This window comes from Oncorhynchus mykiss, chromosome 3 (genome assembly GCF_057628025.1).
Source record: "Oncorhynchus mykiss isolate SJ-2025 chromosome 3, ASM5762802v1, whole genome shotgun sequence".
Classification (NCBI taxonomy): Eukaryota; Metazoa; Chordata; class Actinopteri; order Salmoniformes; family Salmonidae; genus Oncorhynchus; species Oncorhynchus mykiss.
Genome location: NC_143024.1, coordinates 28,887,501 through 28,908,392, shown reverse-complemented (window position 1 = coordinate 28,908,392; position 20,892 = coordinate 28,887,501). Strand labels below are relative to the sequence as shown.

Below are 20,892 nucleotides of genomic sequence, written 5' to 3'. Positions count from 1 at the left end.
GGGAGAAACCCACAGTTAAAACTACCTCAGGCCAACCTACTGTTGGCTCCTGGAGAGGGAGAAACCAACAGTTAAAACTACCTCAGGCCAACCTACTGTTTGCTGCTGGAGAGGGAGAAACCCACAGTTAAAACTACCTCAGGCCAACCTACTGTTTGCTCCTGGAGAGGGAGAAACCCACAGTTAAAACTACCTCAGGCCAACCTACTGTTTGCTGCTGGAGAGGGAGAAACCCACAGTTAAAACTACCTCAGGCCAACCTACTGTTTGCTCCTGGAGAGGGAGAAACCTACAGTTAAAACTACCTCAGGCCAACCTACTGTTTGCTCCTGGAGAGGGAGAAACCCACAGTTAAAACTACCTCAGGCCAACCTACTGTTTGCTGCTGGAGAGGGAGAAACCCACAGTTAAAACTACCTCAGGCCAACCTACTGTTTGCTGCTGGAGAGGGAGAAACCTACAGTTAAAACTACCTCAGGCCAACCTACTGTTTGCTGCTGGAGAGGGAGAAACCCACAGTTAAAACTACCTCAGGCCAACCTACTGTTTGCTCCTGGAGAGGGAGAAACCCACAGTTAAAACTACCTCAGGCCAACCTACTGTTTGCTGCTGGAGAGGGAGAAACCCACAGTTAAAACTACCTCAGGCCAACCTACTGTTTGCTCCTGGAGAGGGAGAAACCTACAGTTAAAACTACCTCAGGCCAACCTACTGTTTGCTCCTGGAGAGGGAGAAACCCACAGTTAAAACTACCTCAGGCCAACCTACTGTTTGCTGCTGGAGAGGGAGAAACCCACAGTTAAAACTACCTCAGGCCAACCTACTGTTTGCTGCTGGAGAGGGAGAAACCTACAGTTAAAACTACCTCAGGCCAACCTACTGTTTGCTGCTGGAGAGGGAGAAACCCACAGTTAAAACTACCTCAGGCCAACCTACTGTTTGCTCCTGGAGAGGGAGAAACCCACAGTTAAAACTACCTCAGGCCAACCTACTGTTTGCTGCTGGAGAGGGAGAAACCCACAGTTAAAACTACCTCAGGCCAACCTACTGTTTGCTGCTGGAGAGGGAGAAACCCACAGTTAAAACTACCTCAGGCCAACCTACTGTCGGCTCCTGGAGAGGGAGAAACCCACAGTTAAAACTACCTCAGGCCAACCTACTGTTTGCTGCTGGAGAGGGAGAAACCCACAGTTAAAACTACCTCAGGCCAACCTACTGTCGGCTCCTGGAGAGGGAGAAACCTACAGTTAAAACTACCTCAGGCCAACCTACTGTTTGCTGCTGGAGAGGGAGAAACCCACAGTTAAAACTACCTCAGGCCAACCTACTGTTTGCTGCTGGAGAGGGAGAAACCCACAGTTAAAACTACCTCAGGCCAACCTACTGTTTGCTGCTGGAGAGGGAGTAACCCACAGTTAAAACTACCTCAGGCCAACCTACTGTTTGCTCCTGGAGAGGGAGAAACCCACAGTTAAAACTACCTCAGGCCAACCTACTGTTTGCTGCTGGAGAGGGAGAAACCCACAGTTAAAACTACCTCAGGCCAACCTACTGTCGGCTCCTGGAGAGGGAGAAACCTACAGCTAAAACTACCTCAGGCCAACCTACTGTTTGCTGCTGGAGAGGGAGAAACCTACAGTTAAAACTACCTCAGGCCAACCTACTGTTTGCTGCTGGAGAGGGAGAAACCCACAGTTAAAACTACCTCAGGCCAACCTACTGTTTGCTGCTGGAGAGGGAGAAACCCACAGTTAAAACTACCTCAGGCCAACCTACTGTTTGCTGCTGGAGAGGGAGAAACCCACAGTTAAAACTACCTCAGGCCAACCTACTGTTTGCTCCTGGAGAGGGAGAAACCCACAGTTAAAACTACCTCAGGCCAACCTACTGTTTGCTCCTGGAGAGGGAGAAACCCACAGTTAAAACTACCTCAGGCCAACCTACTGTTTGCTGCTGGAGAGGGAGAAACCCACAGTTAAAACTACCTCAGGCCAACCTACTGTCGGCTCCTGGAGAGGGAGAAACCTACAGTTAAAACTACCTCAGGCCAACCTACTGTTTGCTGCTGGAGAGGGAGAAACCTACAGTTAAAACTACCTCAGGCCAACCTACTGTTTGCTGCTGGAGAGGGAGAAACCCACAGTTAAAACTACCTCAGGCCAACCTACTGTCGGCTCCTGGAGAGGGAGAAACCTACAGTTAAAACTACCTCAGGCCAACCTACTGTTTGCTGCTGGAGAGGGAGAAACCCACAGTTAAAACTACCTCAGGCCAACCTACTGTTGGTTCCTGGAGAGGGAGAAACCCACAGTTAAAACTACCTCAGGCCAACCTACTGTTTGCTCCTGGAGAGGGAGAAACCCACAGTTAAAACTACCTCAGGCCAACCTACTGTTTGCTGCTGGAGAGGGAGAAACCTACAGTTAAAACTACCTCAGGCCAACCTACTGTTTGCTCCTGGAGAGGGAGAAACCCACAGTTAAAACTACCTCAGGCCAACCTACTGTTTGCTGCTGGAGAGGGAGAAACCTACAGTTAAAACTACCTCAGGCCAACCTACTGTTTGCTGCTGGAGAGGGAGAAACCCACAGTTAAAACTACCTCAGGCCAACCTACTGTTTGCTCCTGGAGAGGGAGAAACCCACAGTTAAAACTACCTCAGGCCAACCTACTGTTTGCTGCTGGAGAGGGAGAAACCCACAGTTAAAACTACCTCAGGCCAACCTACTGTTTGCTCCTGGAGAGGGAGAAACCCACAGTTAAAACTACCTCAGGCCAACCTACTGTTTGCTGCTGGAGAGGGAGAAACCCACAGTTAAAACTACCTCAGGCCAACCTACTGTTTGCTGCTGGAGAGGGAGAAACCCACAGTTAAAACTACCTCAGGCCAACCTACTGTCGGCTCCTGGAGAGGGAGAAACCCACAGTTAAAACTACCTCAGGCCAACCTACTGTTTGCTGCTGGAGAGGGAGAAACCCACAGTTAAAACTACCTCAGGCCAACCTACTGTCGGCTCCTGGAGAGGGAGAAACCTACAGTTAAAACTACCTCAGGCCAACCTACTGTTTGCTGCTGGAGAGGGAGAAACCCACAGTTAAAACTACCTCAGGCCAACCTACTGTTGGTTCCTGGAGAGGGAGAAACCCACAGTTAAAACTACCTCAGGCCAACCTACTGTTTGCTCCTGGAGAGGGAGAAACCCACAGTTAAAACTACCTCAGGCCAACCTACTGTTTGCTGCTGGAGAGGGAGAAACCTACAGTTAAAACTACCTCAGGCCAACCTACTGTTTGCTGCTGGAGAGGGAGAAACCCACAGTTAAAACTACCTCAGGCCAACCTACTGTCGGCTCCTGGAGAGGGAGAAACCTACAGTTAAAACTACCTCAGGCCAACCTACTGTCGGCTCCTGGAGAGGGAGAAACCTACAGTTAAAACTACCTCAGGCCAACCTACTGTCGGCTCCTGGAGAGGGAGAAACCTACAGTTAAAACTACCTCAGGCCAACCTACTGTCGGCTCCTGGAGAGGGAGAAACCTACAGTTAAAACTACCTCAGGCCAACCTACTGTTTGCTGCTGGAGAGGGAGAAACCTACAGTTAAAACTAACTCAGGCCAACCTACTGTTTGCTCCTGGAGAGGGAGAAACCCACAGTTAAAACTACCTCAGGCCAACCTACTGTTTGCTCCTGGAGAGGGAGAAACCCACAGTTAAAACTACCTCAGGCCAACCTACTGTTTGCTGCTGGAGAGGGAGAAACCCACAGTTAAAACTACCTCAGGCCAACCTACTGTCGGCTCCTGGAGAGGGAGAAACCTACAGTTAAAACTGTCCAGATCTGGAATGACAACAGTATCACTTGTCTCCAGGGGTGTTTGACTGTACTGGGAGGTATTTGGTCTCCAGGGGTGTTTTGACTGTACAATGTGGGAGGTATTTGGTCTCCAGGGGTGTTTTGACTGTACTGGGAGGTATTTGGTCTCCAGTGGTGTTTTGACTGTACTGGGAGGTATTTGGTCTCCAGGGGTGTTTTGACTGTACAATGTGGGAGGGATTTGAGGACAGCAGCTCTGATCTGGATGAACTCACAGATGTTATTTCAGACTATGTAAACGTCTGTGTTGAGTCAGTTGTGCCTACTAAGACCTGTCAAATCTTCCCTAACAACAAGCCTTGGGTATCAAAACATCTAAAATCACTACTTGATAGGAAGAAGGCCGTTTATGCTGGGGGTGATAGACAGGCTTTAAGAGATGTACAACGTGAGATCAAAAGACAGATAGTGGTGGACAAGGAGGCATAAAGGCAAAGGGTGGAGAGGATCCTCTCCTCAGGAAACGCAAGGGTGGCCTGGCAAGGGATTAAATCCATGGCTAGCACCCCCCCATATAGGCAGGGGAAAAACCAGTGCTGACCTTGGGGGATACGAGGGCCAGAACATGTCTAATGAACTGAATGTTTTCTTCTCAAGATTTGAATCAGACAACTTTGTGTCGGAGGTAAAACAAATGGAAGCATCATTACAAATGTTTGAGAGAGTTGTTGTTCAACAGTCTGAGGTTCTGAAGTTGTTCAGGGGATGTAACACATACAAAAGCCCAGGCCCAGACAAAATACGTGGACATGTGTTAAAGCACTGTGCTGAACAACTGGCTGGTGTTTTTACAGACATTTTCCAATCCTCACTCAACCAGCAACACGTGCCAGTATTGTGGAAAAAATCAATAATTATACCAATTCCTAAAGCATCTAATCTCACTGATGTGTTTTGTTCCCACTTCTGTACATCTTGTACACTAACAGTTGTACTAGTTCCCATACTGACAGACACCTCGTTAAGTTCGCTGATGACACTGCCTTGATCAGCCTGTTGCATGATGACGAGGAACATCATGGCCCGGTCCTAGTTGACTTTGTAGAGTGGTGTGAGGAATCACACTTGGTCCTCAATACCAACAAGACCAAAGAGATGTGCGTAGACTTCAGGAAGCGTACAACACCTACCTCTGCAACATCTATCAGAGGTCAGAATATAGAGATTGTAGAGGAATATAAATATCTGGGTGTCCTTTTGGACAACAAACTTCAGTGGAGTAAATGTACAGACCTGATCTACAAAAAGAGCCAACAGAGACTGTACTTTCTAAAACAAGTTGGGTTCTTTTAATATAGACTCTACTATACTGACTCTGTTTTACAAATCCTTTATTGAGAGTATTTGAACTTTTTGTATTGTTTGTTGGTTTGGCAATGCCACTGTCAGCCAGAGAAATATGCTGAGAAGGATTATTACCACAGCAAGCAAGGTACTTGGAGTCAAACAGACAGGCTCACAAAATCATTTTAGACCCAAGTCACCCCCTGTACCTGGACTTTGAATTACTCCCCTCTGGGCGCAGGTATAGGGCACCCCTCAGCAAGAAAAACAGAGCGAGACAATCATTTGTGCCAGGTGTGATATCCCTCCTAAATAACTCGGCGAATGTTCCCATTGACTCCTTAAGGCCAGCAGGCTAGTCTTTTCTTATTTTTATTTAATGTTTTATTTCTTATTTCTTACTAGTATTATTTTTATTGGTGTGTAACTGTTATGAAAGTTGTATTGTCAATTTTGTTTTGTATTTAAACGCCACTTTAAATATGTACATAACACTGCAACAAAAGTAACCCATGGGGACAATAAAGTCAGTAAGTAAGACAGCTGTCCCTGATTCAGAACCATACCCGGCAAAACAAAGAAATACAAAAAAAAAGGAACATAGAATGCCCACCCAAATCACACCATGACCAAACCAAAATAGAGACATAAAAAGCTATAAGGTCAGGGCGGGACAGTACCCCCCCCCCCCCCCCCCCCCAAAGGTGCAGACTCCAGCCGCAAAACCTGAACCTATAGGGGAGGGTCTGGGTGGGCATTTCTCCACGCTGGCGGCTCTGGTGAGGGACGTAGACCCCGTTCCTTCTTTGGCTTGGCCCACTTAGGTGGCGCCTCTAGAGCGGGGACCCTCGCCGCTGACCCCGGACTGGGGACCCTCGTAGAGAGCCCCGGACTGTAGGGCGCCTCTGGAAGCTCCGGACCGAAGGGCGCCTGGTGGACGCTCCGGACCGAAGGGCGCCTGTGGACGCTCCGGACCGAAGGGCGCCTCTGGAGGGTCCGGACTGGAGGGCGTCGGTGGAAGCTCCTGACTGGAGGGCGACACTGGAGGCTCTGGACTGGAGGGCGTCGCTGGAAGCTTCTGACTGGAGGGCGACCCTGGAGCCTTCGGACTGGAGGGCGTCGCTAGAAGCTTCGGACTGGAGGGCGTCGCTGGAAGCTCTTGACTGGAGGGCGACACTGGAGGGCGACTCTGGAGGGAGGAGACGCAGAGACATGGGGAGACCTACAGGAGGCCTGGTGCGTGGAGGAGGCACAGGATAAACCGGGCTGTGGGGGAGAACTGGAGCTCTGGTGCGCAGCCTTGGCACCACTCCTCCAGAATGAATTCCCACTTTAGCCCGGCCCCTCCAGAGTGCAGGCACAGGTCGAACCGGGCTGTGGGGGAGCACTGGAGATCTGGTGCTTAACACTCGCACCTCTCCATTAGGTTCAATGCCCACTTTAGCCCAGCACGGACGGAGCGCAGGCATAGGGCGAACTGAACTCTCCAAGCGCGCCGGAGACACAGTACGCAAATCTGGCGCAGGATACCCTGGGCCGAAACGGCGCACCGGGGACCAAACGCGCTGAGCTGGCACAATCCGCCCTGGCTGGATGCCCACTCTCGCATGGCACTTGCGGGGGGCTGGCATATAGCGCTCCAGGCTATGAGCACGCACTGAAGACACCGTGCGCTTCACCGCATACATTGCCTGACCAGTACCACACTGCTTCTGGTAAGCACAGGGAGTTGGCTCAGGTATATCGCCTGACTCCGCCAATCTCCCCGTGTACCCCCCCCCCAAAAAATTGGGGCTGCCTCTCGTGCTTGCTGCGCTGCCTTCCCCAGCCTGTCTCCAGGGTCCCTGTCCGTCCAATATCTCCTCCCATGTCCAGGAGTCGTGAACCCTCTGCTCCTCGTTACCACGCTGCTTGGTCTGTTTGTGGTGGGTAGTTCTGTAATGGTATTCGTCGTCGGAAGATGAGGAATCATCGGACCAAAGCTCAGCGTGGTAAGTGTTCATGCTTACTTTATTAAAACTGAACACTAATAACAAAATAACAAAGGGAATCACAAAACAGTCCTGAAAGGTACAAAACACTAAACAGAAATTAAATACCCACAAAAACCCTGTGGGAAAAAGCTACCTAAGTATGGTTCCCAATCAGAGACAACAATAGACAGCTGTCCCTGATTGAGAAACATGCCCGGCCAAAACAAAGCAATACAAAAACATAGAAAAAGGAACATAGAATGCCCATGCAAATCACACCCTGACCAAACCAAAATAGAGACATAAAAAGCTCTAAGGTCAGGGCATGACAGACGGACCTTACAGATAATTGTATGTGTGTGGTGCAGAGATGAGGTAGTTAAACACTATATTTGCACACAAAGCGAATATATGCAACTTATTATGTGACTTGTTAAGCAGATTTTTACTCCTGAACTTATTTAGGCTTGCCATAACAACAGGGTTGAATACGTATTAACTCGAAAAACCTTTTATTAATTTGTAAAACTTTCAAAAAACATCCTTCCACTTTGACATTATGGGATATTGTGTGTAGGCCAGTGACAAATCTCAATTTAATCAATTTTAAATTCATCTGTAATACTGAATACTTTCTGAAGGCACTGTATCTAGAACCAAAAAGGGTTCTTAGGAGAACCGGAGGTTATTTTATGGGGACAGCCGCAGAACCCTTTTGGAACGCTTTTTTGTAAGAGTGTAAGTATCATGATAACATTGTATGGTTAGGTCCCTGGCAATTCCCAGCCCTAGAAGTCACCTTCAGAGTTTCACCAGCAACACCTGACAACAGAGGGCCCTCTGATCGAGTTGGTAGGAGCTAGGGGAGAGGGGCTGGTTTGAGATTCACTGGCTACACACCTCTCCCTTAACCACAATTACTATTTCACACTATTGCCCCACTCTCACACACTCCTAAATCTCTCTCTCTCTCTCTCTCTCGCTCTCTCTCTCTCTCTCTCTCTCTCTCTCTCTCTCACTCACTCTCTCACTCTCACTCTCAACCTCTCTGTCTCTCTCGCTCTCCTTTTCTCACCTGCCACAGTACTCCCACATCCCACTTCCTTTCCTGACCTCCCAAAATTGTCCGAGCAAGACTCTATGGGCCTCTCTGGACTCTGTAAAGTGAACAGACTGGCTGGCACGCACCCCACACACATGCAAATGTGCACATACACACACCCAGCCAGCCTGACAACCACTCTTCCTCTCATAATGAGACTCCAAATAGCAGAGCTGTTTAAATTGAGAGAAGAAAGAGTGCTTATTCGATCGGAGATGAAAGATGATATTTCCTCCTTTCCAAAGGTCAACAGAGATCATTGTGTTTCTTTCCCCTAACCTTCTCCTTTCAAAAAAGGGCCGATCATTAAACACAATATTTACCTTGACATTTGAGACTGTTTCCAAATTGTTTTGAACTGTCAGTATGTAAGAGAAAATGTGAGACAAAACAAGAGAGGCCACGTTTCTTTCTCTAACTAAATGTAGAATGTAATCAGTTTAAATGAATACTCTGAAAGTGTGTTATCTTTATACTAGCCCCTTATTGCTTTACCTGCTGAACCCAGAACATAATAACCAGACTGAAGCATGGTTGTCTTCCATACCATTACCCTCCGTATGCCGTATTTCCCCCCCACAGCATCTAATCCCTTTAATGTGCACTATTATACTACATAGGGCTCTGGTCAAAAGTAGTGCACTATGTAGGGAATAGAGTGCCATTTGGGACAGATTTTAGCTACCAGTCAGCGGATCCTTGCCTTTTCCTCCCCGGCAAGCACTAACCTAGTCTGAGCCCTGAAACATATGGGAGCGCTCCAACAGCCGTCAACATGATCGACGTGACATCACATCCGCCAGTCATCATCGCCACACGACGCCGCTAACAATGGGACGGAAGCTCGCCTAACAACGGGGGAGACTGGTCATACTGTTCATGCCACATTTGCATTTGAATATCTCAGCAATATTTAATCCATTAGCTATCCTCCCGGGCCTATTGAGGGAACGTTAATTCGTTAGCGAATGGCTGGATTAAAGACAGTTGGATTATACCAATGTTATTCACGATGAGACAGGAGATGGTGGGTTTGAACACCAGGACTGACACTCAGGAGCTTCACACTGGCAGGACTCATACATACATCCACAACCATCTCATTGGTGCGCAGCCTTGGCACCACTCCTCCAGGCTGGATGACCACTTTAGCCCGGACCCTCCAGGGTGCAGGCACAGGTTGAACCGGGCTGTGGGGGAGCACTGGAGATCTGGTGCATACCACTTGCACCTCTCCCCGAATGCCAGGCATAGGGCACACTGCACCCTCCCAGCGCCCCGGAGACACAGCACGCAGAGCCAGCGCAGGATACCCTGGGCCGAAACGGTGTACAGGAGACCAAACACGCTGAGCCGGCACAATACGCCCTGGCTGGATGCCCACTCTCGCATGGCACTTGTGGGGGGCTGGGCTATGAGCTCGTACTGGCGACACCGTGCGCTTGACCGCATAACACGGTGCCTGACCAGTACTGCGCTTCTTCCGGTAAGCACGGGGAGTTGGCTCAGGTCTATCGCCTGACTCCGCCAATCTCCCAGTGTGCCCCCCCCCCAAAAAAAAATTGGGGGCTGCCTCTCGTGCCTGTTTTACTGCCTTACCTCATATCGCCGCCGCTCAGCATTCGCTGCCTCCAGTTCTTCCTTGGGGCGGCGATATTCCCCAGTCTGTGCCCAGGCTCCCTTACCGTCCAATATCTCCTCCCATGTCCAGGAGTCCAGAACCCTCTGCTCCTGGTTACCACGCTGCTTGGTCCGGTTGTGGTGGGTAGTTCTGTAACGGTTTTCCTTCTCTTCTGATGAGTAGGATAGATCGGACCAATATGCAGCGTGGTACGTGTCCATGTTAATATTTATTTAAACTGAACACAAAAACAAAATAACAAGAGAACGAACAAAAACGAAACCGTTCTGTCTGGTGCAGACACAGAGACAGAAAAAAACTACCCACAAATCATAGTGGGAACACAGGCTGCCTAAGTATGGTTCTCAATCAGAGACAACGACAAATAGCTGCCTCTGATTGGGAACCATACCAGGCCAAACACAGAAATACAAAAACATAGAACAACACATAGAATGCCCACCCCAACTCACGCCCTGACCAAACTAAAACAGAGACATAAAAAAGGAACTAAGGTCTGGACGTGACACTCATACAGTATTAGCCTGGTCGCAGATCTGTTAGTGATGTTTTGGCAACTCCTATGCTTGAGTTGGCAAGACAGCACAAACTGATCTTGGACCAGTCTAATCTTGTATGGATTCATGCTCAAACAAACTAAGATAGCCATAGCATCATTCAACTATACACTAATCCTGTATAATGAAGTTCCAAGATTATAACAGCTAGCTGGAGGAACATTAGAGCCAAATATGAGTGATGGTTAAAAACGGAGACCGGTAATTTTCTCAGATTAGCACTAATCTTAGATTGAGAAAAAAACAGAGTACCTCGCAGCTAACGCTTCTTAGATTAACCAGGGGAGAGTGATAAATAACTGACCGCCTGTCAGAGTCTTGACGCCAACGCTTTCAGTTGAGCCATCATCCTCAGATTGAGAAATAGCTGACCTAACCACTGCAGGCTAACACCCCCAGATTATCTGGCCATCAATACTAAAACTGACAGAAGCACAGAAACATGGCTGCTGCTGAAAAGTCAAGCCATCGTCACCAGTCATTCAGGCTTACGGCTGCATCAAAGTATCTTCTAGGAGAATGTACACTGATCAAGAGAAGTTAATGAGTTTAGAAAAAGAGAGAACTCGACTTTAATCTTAACTGGAATTAGATTGAGTTAATGGGTTAATAGCAGAGAATGCACACAAGCATGTAGGCACACACACACACACACACACACACACACACACACACACACACACACACACACACACACACACACACACACACACACACACACACACACTGCCCTTACAAGGAGAAATGAGTAATGATGCTGGCTCTATATTTCTCCCCACCCCAGTGTGCCCTGTGAGGGGGTGGAGCAGGAGTGATGTAGCGTTGGCAGAAGGAAGACGGTTCCTCCCAGCTTCCCCCTGGGCCGCTCTGGAGAGAGGAGGATAGAGGGGTGTTCAAGGGTATCTGTCAATATCTTACTCTACTACCTCAGGAAGAAAGAGGGGGAAAAAGAGTGAGAGAACAAAACACAGAGGCTTCTGAGGTCAAATGAGTGCTAGCGTAGGACATCTTGAAGTGATTTTCAAACGCGTTGCTACAAAACATGAGCTGGGTGGACAGGGAGGCAGGCAGGCAGGCCCAGAAGCCGTTTCCCTCACTGCAGAGAGTGAACATAGAAACACACCGCCTGGTGGAACTGCCTGGCTAGCTGTTTCACATGTGGGCTAAACGCCTTAGAGACAAAAAATACAGCATAAACTACCTAATGTAAATTTCATGCACAGTACACTAAAGATACATATTAAATGGAGTGAGCAGGCTCTACTGACAGCAGAGATGTGAGCAATACCTTTTGGTTTGTTCCACAGTCATTGGTTTGATCATGAACAGACAGAAGTAGGACACTGACGCTTACATGAACCTACATACACCTGATCTGTAGTACCTTTCAATCACCTGATAGGAACATGGTGGTGGAAGCCTATTTTCACAGGCTCTCAGCAATTCAACATGCATTTCAGTGATGGATGCATCTTAGAGAAAAATAGGCCTAAAGTAGAACAAGAAAGAACAATTGTTTACTCAGAGAGAAGTAAATGTATTTCTATGTGACAGTATTGTGACCGAAGACGTACATATGGAACTTGTTGTGTACAGTAGTCATGGTGATGATGCAGCCAATAGAAACATTTGGGGAGCTGACGCCACAACTGTTTGTGGCATAATCTAGCCATCCTAATCAGACCAGAGGAGAACCACAAACCAGCCAGGAGACCACCCACAGAGAGAGACAGAGAGAGATGGAAAGAAAGAGAGAGAAAGTGAGAGAATATAGAAAGAGGGGAAAGGAGACAGAGAGAGAGAGAGAGAGAGAATGCAGAGAGGAATGGAGTAGAAGAGAAAGATGGCAATAGGGGGCAACATTCCCTGTGTGTGTGTGTGTGTGTGTGTGTGTGTGTGTGTGTGTGTGTGTGTGTGTGTGTGTGTGTGTGTGTCTGTGTGTGTGTGTGTGTGTGTGTGTGTGTGTGTGTGTGTGTGTGTGTGTGTGTGTGTGTGTGTGTGTGTGTGTGTGTGTGTGTGTGTGTGTGTGTGTGTGTGTGTGTGTATATGAGTACGTTCTGCTTAATGTCTGAGTGAAGTCAACTCAACGTCTGCTGCATTTCAGGAGGACCAGACTCACAAAGTGTAAATCTCTACCTGCTCAACAAACAGACAACCTAATGTAACCAAGCATCGAAAGCTTGCCTGTCTAGGAAAATACACACACACACACACACACACACACACACACACACACACACACACACACACACACACACACACACACACACTTGAATATATGTTTACAAAGAAGAGACCCTTGAGCTCTCCGCAGTGCAACAGGACAGTGGGTGAACTACACCCTCAGAAAACATCTACCCTGGTTCACAGAGAGGGATACTCCAACCCTACAAAATGGCCCCTAAAATGTCTCAGCCCTGAAAGAAACTGAGAAGAGGATTCTCTATCTAGCGTCTCAGAGAGAGTCGTTTCAGAAACTATTCCTCTAACCTACTCTAACCTAATTTCATTCAGATTCCTTCCTTATCGTTCCCTCCCTACCACAGCTTAAAACTTGATTTAATAATATTCGCTGTCTGATAGTATGGCTAAGCAGCTTACAGAGAGGAAGGTTTGCAGCACAGTGAGCGAAAAGTGTGAAATTATATCCTGCCGTCATTAAAGCCGGCTGATTCCGGTCGGAATATTCAACATGCGGTACAGAACGGGAAGAAACCTCTGGGAATCATCTCTCTCTCTCCCGGGAACTACAGAGACCATAGAAATCAGTGAGACGTCAGTTGTCCTCTGATCACATTGTAAGAACTCACAGGTTTGGTTTCCCTCTATTTAAAAGCATATGGATCCTACCTGTTCTAATCTGCAGCTTAAGTTACAGCGGTTCCAGTCCTACTTATAGATGAATGGTGGATATGTATCTGTCAGTGACAGGATCCACAATCTCCCAGTAGAGCTATAGTATATGATATCAACTACTGTACTGACTGCAGTGAAACATCATCTCTGTAAGGCCTCTCAGAACAACAAAAGCTGTGATATTTCTGAACCTGACTATGATCCTGAAAGACAATATATGTCATCTTTGATTATTTTATTTGAGTCCTCGACGATAACATTAAAGAGTGTTCGCCATACGTTGTTGCCCACGGTGATGCTAACCGAGAGAGGGACGTTATCTAGATTCCCGATGACCTCTGACCTTGTCCCTTATCTAGGAGATGCGGGGGACGGGAACCCTGGGGCTTGGGGATGGGGAGGACGGTAATCTTGAGACACATCCAGGGGCAGGAAGGGTGACATTGGCGAGCACACCGCTAGGTGAATCGATAAGCCATGGGCGGCACCTGTGTGTGTTATCAGTGTGTGTGTGCTTTTGCGTTATCAATGTTAGGGTGAAGGAAGGTTCTAATCGACACCATGGTGTTTCACACCGCAGGCTGGTCTCCTGGTACTCTTCGTATTCTCTCTTCCTCAGCCTCTACGGCCCTTACACATTCTTTTTTCAATCTTTCCTCCTGATTTCCTCACAGAGATATGGCCTTTACTTTTCCTTTTCACACCTTTCTAGCTCAACAGTTATTGAATTAATGTGTAGATTTACTTGAACAACATTATAGGACATGAAAGTCAATGGGAGCTCAAAGCAGGAACCAGTGAGTCAATCCCTCTAATCAACGCTACCGCGCCTGCATGTTATCAATGTAGAACATTGATTGGATTTTGAAAGTCATCAAAATACGCTGTTTTAATTTAACTTGAACAATGAAGACTGTAACCAAAAATCCATAGGGGGTGTTTGTAGCTTGAGTTTTCTACGCATTTTGAATTCTCAATGGGAAGTGTTTTAAGCGAATAACAATCACCACTGACCTTGGCTTAGAGACAGATGTGTGCGCTCGTGGGACAGATGTGTGCGCTCGTGGGACAGATGTGTGCGCTCGTGGGACAGATGTGTGCGCTCGTGGGACAGATGTGTGTGCTCGTGGGACAGATGTGTGTGCTCGTGGGACAGATGTGTGCGCTCGTGGGACAGTTGTGTGCGCTCGTGGGACAGATGTGTGCGCTCGTGGGACAGATGTGTGCGCTCGTGGGACAGATGTGTGCGCTCGTGGGACAGATGTGTGCGCTCGTGGGACAATATGACAATGTTATCAGGATCTAACAGCATTTCAAACGTCATTAGTGGTGTGAGACAGACATCCAATAAGCTATTCAAACTGTCACACCTCTGTGGCTATGTCACTCAGGAAAAATATGGTATACATCCACAATGTTCCAGCTGCCCCTCCTTCTCTCCTCTCTTAACCACCAGCGTAATTCCAACCAGTTTCTGCCAACAGACATTTGTGCTCTGAGACAGAAAGCAAGGCTAAAGTCTTGGGAAAGAACGGGACTTCCATGGAGTGAGTGAGTGAGTGAGTGAGTGAGTGAGTGGGTGAGTGAGTGAGTGAGTGAGTGAGTGAGTGAGTGAGTGAGTGAGTGAGTGGGTGAGTGAGTGAGTGAGTGAGTGGATGAGTGAGTGAGTGAGATATATATATATAAATCCATCCATGGTCTATCTGGGTATTCTGCTGGGCTGTGTCCGTCCCCAAGGATCACCATGGCAGAATATGTGACAGCGCCTCTCTCTCTCCCTCCCTCCCTCCCCCTACTCCTCCTCCTCTCTTCTCCATCTACCCCACATAGCAGTTCCTCACTGGGGCTTAACTGTGACCCAACCCTCCCTACATCCCCTGATGTAGGAAAAATTCACTATTCCAGGCATCTCTCTTCCATTTCTCTCCCTCCGCCCTTGGCACGCTAACATTGTAAGACCTGGGGAATGGCTCCAGCCTGTACCATACTGCTATTCAAGAAGTGACTGACTGCTAGTGATGACATAAAAGATGATGACACAGATGATGATGATGACAATGATGAAGGAGAGCACTGTTCCTCCCTTTATAAAACCTTCAGATAACTCCCAAGGACCAAAAGGTGATTTGTTTCCTGTGAAATAAATGACATATTTTCCATCCGGTTCAGTCTTAATGGCTCCTCCACTAATATCGCTGGAGTCTTTAATGTGATCGATGAAGACGTTTATTGCATTTCTGATCCTGACACCAAACACATGCAATTATTCAATGTGCCAGACTCCAATTCTGCTGAGAATAGATAATGAAGTTCTCGTGCGACAGAGACAGAAGAGAGAGAGAGTGTAAGAGAGAAAAAGAGTAAGAATAAAATAAGGAGGGAGAAAAGTATTATTAATAGCCAGAAATAAGTGAAGACCTTGGCCATAATCTAACAATATTTAGCAATTGTCATTATGCATAAATTATTGTTTGCGTTGCAACACATTTGAATTTCTCTGTGTGCATACAATGTGTGAAGTGAAGACAAAGTGACACTCATGGAACACGGCTTAACTAAAATTGGATTGAGTCTATGGGGCAGCAGCTGAGGACGTGTGCGTGGCCGTGCACACACACACACACACACACAGAGGACATCCTTTACAATCTGCCCATTCTAATGGCTCAACATGATGCCTCCTGAGACTTCCCGTGCGTGCGTGCGTGCGTGCGTGTGTGTGTGCATTACAGCGTCCCAGAGTTCTCTAACAGCCTTCTGTAATAGAACAGTCAAACCCACAGCAGTGTTATTTAACATTCAGCCAAGCCACACAGCACAGCGCCTGTGTTTCCACTAGAAGAGGGGAGCAAGGGGGGAGAGGAGAAAGAGAGAGAGGGGGGGGGGGGTAGGGAGATGAAAAGAGAAAGATTGAGTGGCAGGGAGAGAGAGAAAGACAGAGACAGAGAAAAAGAGAGGGACAGAAAGATGGGAAGAAAGGACAGAGAGGTATAGAGACGGGTAGAAAGACGGGTACAGAGGAAAAGAGAGAAGAGGAGACAGGGACAGAGAGAAGAGGGGAGAGGGACAGAGAGAAGAGGAGAGAGGACCAGAGAGAAGAGGAGACAGGGCCAGAGAGAAGAGGAGACAGGGACAGAGAGAAGAGGAGAGAGGGACAGAGAGAAGAGGAGAGAGGACCAGAGAGAAGAGACAGGGCCAGAGAGAAGAGGAGAGAGGGACAGAGAGAAGAGGAGAGAGGGACAGAGAGAAGAGGAGAGAGGGCCAGAGAGAAGAGGAGACAGGGCCAGAGAGAAGAGGAGACAGGGACAGAGAGAAGAGGAGAGAGGGACAGAGAGAAGAGGAGAGAGGGCCAGAGAGAAGAGGAGACAGGGCCAGAGAAAAGAGAGAGAGAGGGCCAGAGAGAAGAGGAGACAGGGACAGAGAGAAGAGGAGAGAGAGACAGAGAGAAGAGGAGAGAGGGACAGAGAGAAGAGGAGACAGGGACAGAGAGAAGAAGAGACAGGGACAGAGAGAAGAGGAGACAGGGATAGAGAGAAGAGGAGACAGGGACAGAGAGAAGAGGAGAGAGGGACAGAGAGAAGAGGAGACAGGGACAGAGAGAAGAGGAGACAGGGACAGAGAGAAGGGGAGAGAGGGCCAGAGAGAAGAGGAGAGAGGGCCAGAGAGAAGATGAGAGAGGGCCAGAGAGAAGAGGAGAGAGGACCAGAGAGAAGAGGAGAGAAGGGAAAAAAGACTGCTGTGGATGACTGGTCTCTTTCTCTAGGAGTTATGACCAGATGACATCTCTTTCTGTGCCAGATTCAGTCACATTACCTTGGAGCAACCATTTAATATCAAGACAAACTAACAGGGTACTGTTGATAACTCTTCAGGCAGTGTAGTAGGCTAGCTACTCTGGGTACAATTTAATCAGACTCGTGGTGTTCTGTCCATGATGAATGGGCATCAGCTGAACAATGTAACCCTAACCCTAAGACACAAACACAAGCCGGGTAATTCCTCTCCTTACTGCTCACTCAGAGACACCCTGGTGCTGCACAGGAAATGGTTATTTTTCTTTCCTAAATTCTTTAAATTGTTTCCCTGGCGGCAGAGACCATTTATAACCAATGGTCCGGGCTATTTCCCAGGGCACCGGCTTCTTGGAGCGGTCCGGTTCACATTATTTCACCACAAAAGTCCCAGTAGCATAAAATGGACTGGTGGTGGAGATATATCGAATCTATGGTCATCAGCATAATCACAGGAAACATAACTAATGCCAATGTTAAATAACTTAGATGTTATATACAGACATTTTATCTACAGCTGGACTCCAGTGCCAACACAAATAATGACTTGTGCAAAGCCCCTGTGATGACAAAGTCTTAAAATGGGCATAATCACTTACTCAGTGCAACCACAGAGCTGAGACTGCAGATTACAAGAGAGTGAGAGAGGGAGAGACGGAGAGTGAGAGAGAGAGAGAGAGAGAGAGAGAGAGAAAAGGGACAGTGGGAAAGAGAAAGGGGAGAGGAGAGCAAGAGAGAAATAGAGAGAGAGAGTGAGACCAAATAATGCCATAATAATAATACAAAATCCAGATAAGAGACATTCAATTCTCCAACCACCTAAAAGGAAGAGATTTCCAAACCTTCCAGAGCAAAGCCATCACCTACAGAGAGATGAACCTGGAGAAGAGTTCCCTAAGCAAGCTGGTCCTGGGGCTCTGTTCACAAACAGACCCCACAGAGCCCCAGGACAGCAACACAATTAGACCCAACCAAATCATGAGAAAACAAAAAGATAATTACTTGACACATTGCAAAGAATTAACAAAAAAACGGAGCAAACTAGAATGCTATTTGGCCCTAAACAGAGAGTACACAGTAGCAAAATAGCAAAATACCTGACCACTGTGACTGACCCAAACTTAAGGAAAGCTTTCACTATGTACAGACTCAGTGAGCATAGCCTTGCTATTGAGGAAGGCTGCCATAGCTCTCCAGAGAAGACAGGCTATGAGCACACTGCCCACAAAATGAGGTGGAAACTGAGCTGCACTTCCTAACCTCCTGCCAAATGTATGACCATATTAGAGACACATACAGTGCCTTGCGAAAGTATTCGGCCCCCTTGAACTTTGCGACCTTTTGCCACATTTCAGGCTTCAAACATAAAGATATAAAACTGTATTTTTTTGTGAAGAATCAACAACAAGTGGGACACAATCATGAAGTGGAACGACATTTATTGGATATTTCAAACTTTTTTAACAAATCAAAAACTGAAATATTGGGCGTGCAAAATTATTCAGCCCCCTTAAGTTAATACTTTGTAGCGCCACCTTTTGCTGCGATTACAGCTGTAAGTCGCTTGGGGTATGTCTCTATCAGTTTTGCACATCGAGAGACTGAAATGTTTTCCCATTCCTCCTTGCAAAACAGCTCGAGCTCAGTGAGGTTGGATGGAGAGCATTTGTGAACAGCAGTTTTCAGTTCTTTCCACAGATTCTCGATTGGATTCAGGTCTGGACTTTGACTTGGCCATTCTAACACCTGGATATGTTTATTTTTGAACCATTCCATTGTAGATTTTGCTTTATGTTTTGGATCATTGTCTTGTTGGAAGACAAATCTCCGTCCCAGTCTCAGGTCTTTTGCAGACTCCATCAGGTTTTCTTCCTGTATTTGGCTCCATCCATCTTCCCATCAATTTTAACCATCTTCCCTGTCCCTGCTGAAGAAAAGCAGGCCCAAACCATGATGCTGCCACCACCATGTTTGACAGTGGGGATGGTGTGTTCAGCTGTGTTGCTTTTACGCCAAACATAACGTTTTGTATTGTTGCCAAAAAGTTCAATTTTGGTTTCATCTGACCAGAGCACCTTCTTCCACATGTTTGGTGTGTCTCCCAGGTGGCTTGTGGCAAACTTTAAACGACACTTTTTATGGATATCTTTAAGAAATGGCTTCTTCTTGCCACTCTTCCATAAAGGACAGATTTGTGCAATATACGACTAATTGTTGTCCTATGGACAGAGTCTCCCACCTCAGCTGTAGATCTCTGCAGTTCATCCAGAGTGATCATGGGCCTCTTGGCTGCATCTCTGATCAGTCTTCTCCTTGTATGAGCTGAAATTTTAGAGGGACGGCCAGGTCTTGGTAGATTTGCAGTGGTCTGATACTCCTTCCATTTCAATATTATCGCTTGCACAGTGCTCCTTGGGATGTTTAAAGCTTGGGAAATATTTTTGTATCCAAATCCGGCTTTAAACTTCTTCACAACAGTATCTCGGACCTGCCTGGTGTGTTCCTTGTTCTTCATGATGCTCTCTGCGCTTTTAACGGACCTCTGAGACTATCACAGTGCAGGTGCATTTATACGGAGACTTGATTACACACAGGTGGATTGTATTTATCCTCATTAGTCATTTAGGTCAACATTGGATCATTCAGAGATCCTCACTGAACTTCTGGAGAGAGTTTGCTGCACTGAAAGTAAAGGGGCTGAATAATTTTGCACGCCCAATTTTTCAGTTTTTGAATTGTTAAAAAAGTTTGAAATATCCAATAAATGTCATTCCACTTCATGATTGTGCCCCACTTGTTGTTGATTCTTCACAAAAAAATACAGTTTTATATCTTTATGTTTGAAGCCTGAAATGTGGCAAAAGGTCTCAAAGTTCAAGGGGGCCGAATACTTTCGCAAGGCACTGTATTTCCCTCCGATTACACAGATCCTCAAAGAATTCAAAAACAAACCCAATTTTGATAAACTCCCATATCTATGTGAAATTCCAGTGTGCCATCACAGCAGCAAGATTTGTGACCTGTTGCCACAAGAAAAGGGCAACCAGTGAAGAACAAACACCATTGTAAATACAACCCATATTCATGCTTATTTATTTTCCCTTTTGTGATTTAACTATTTGCACATAATATGACATTTGTAATGTCTTTATTCTTTGTAATGTTTACTGTACATTTTTACAGGTTTTTTAAAATGTTGTTTATTGTCTAGTTCACTTGCTTTGGCAATGTTATCATATGTTTCCCATGCCAATATAGCCCTTAAATTGAATTGAATTGAGAGAGAGAGAGAGAGAGAGAGAGAGAGAGAGAGAGAGAGAGAGAGAGAAAGAGCTTAGTCAGAGCCAGGGGCGGGCTTCGTGATTTGGAGGCCCCCGTCAGAGGCCAGTCTGTATTACCTTTTAATGTGCCATGAACACAACCAGTCATGTTTTTATCTGATTGTCAAATAATCACTTCAAAAGTAGGTTACCTTCACACGTTCATCCAAAATAATTCCAGCATCCGAACAGTGCACTGTGCACCCACCAACTTTCCTTCAATTCGCAAGAGGCTGAAACTATCTCACCGGGGAAAGCATCCGAGCGAGAGAAAACAGCACCACTCTGTCTTACTATATGTAGCCCATGTATCTGATGCTGTCTGGCCAAAACAAAGTATGACATGCCAGACAGCATCAGATAAATGGGCTACACATACTGTACATGTCCTCTGCTTAGACGACGATGGCAGTTTATCAGCAGCACCTGCCTTTTTACTGAAGAAATGTGTATTGTATCCTCTTAGAGTCCAAGTACCCAGGGCTGGGTCGA

General features: G+C 46.9%; 1 protein-coding gene across 1 annotated transcript in view; it reads right to left on the bottom strand.

The window, feature by feature from the left end:
• Positions 1–20,892, bottom strand: part of LOC110503753 (cyclin-dependent kinase 14) — a 215,632-nt gene that overhangs the window by 187,414 nt on the left and 7,326 nt on the right. The window lies entirely within an intron of this gene.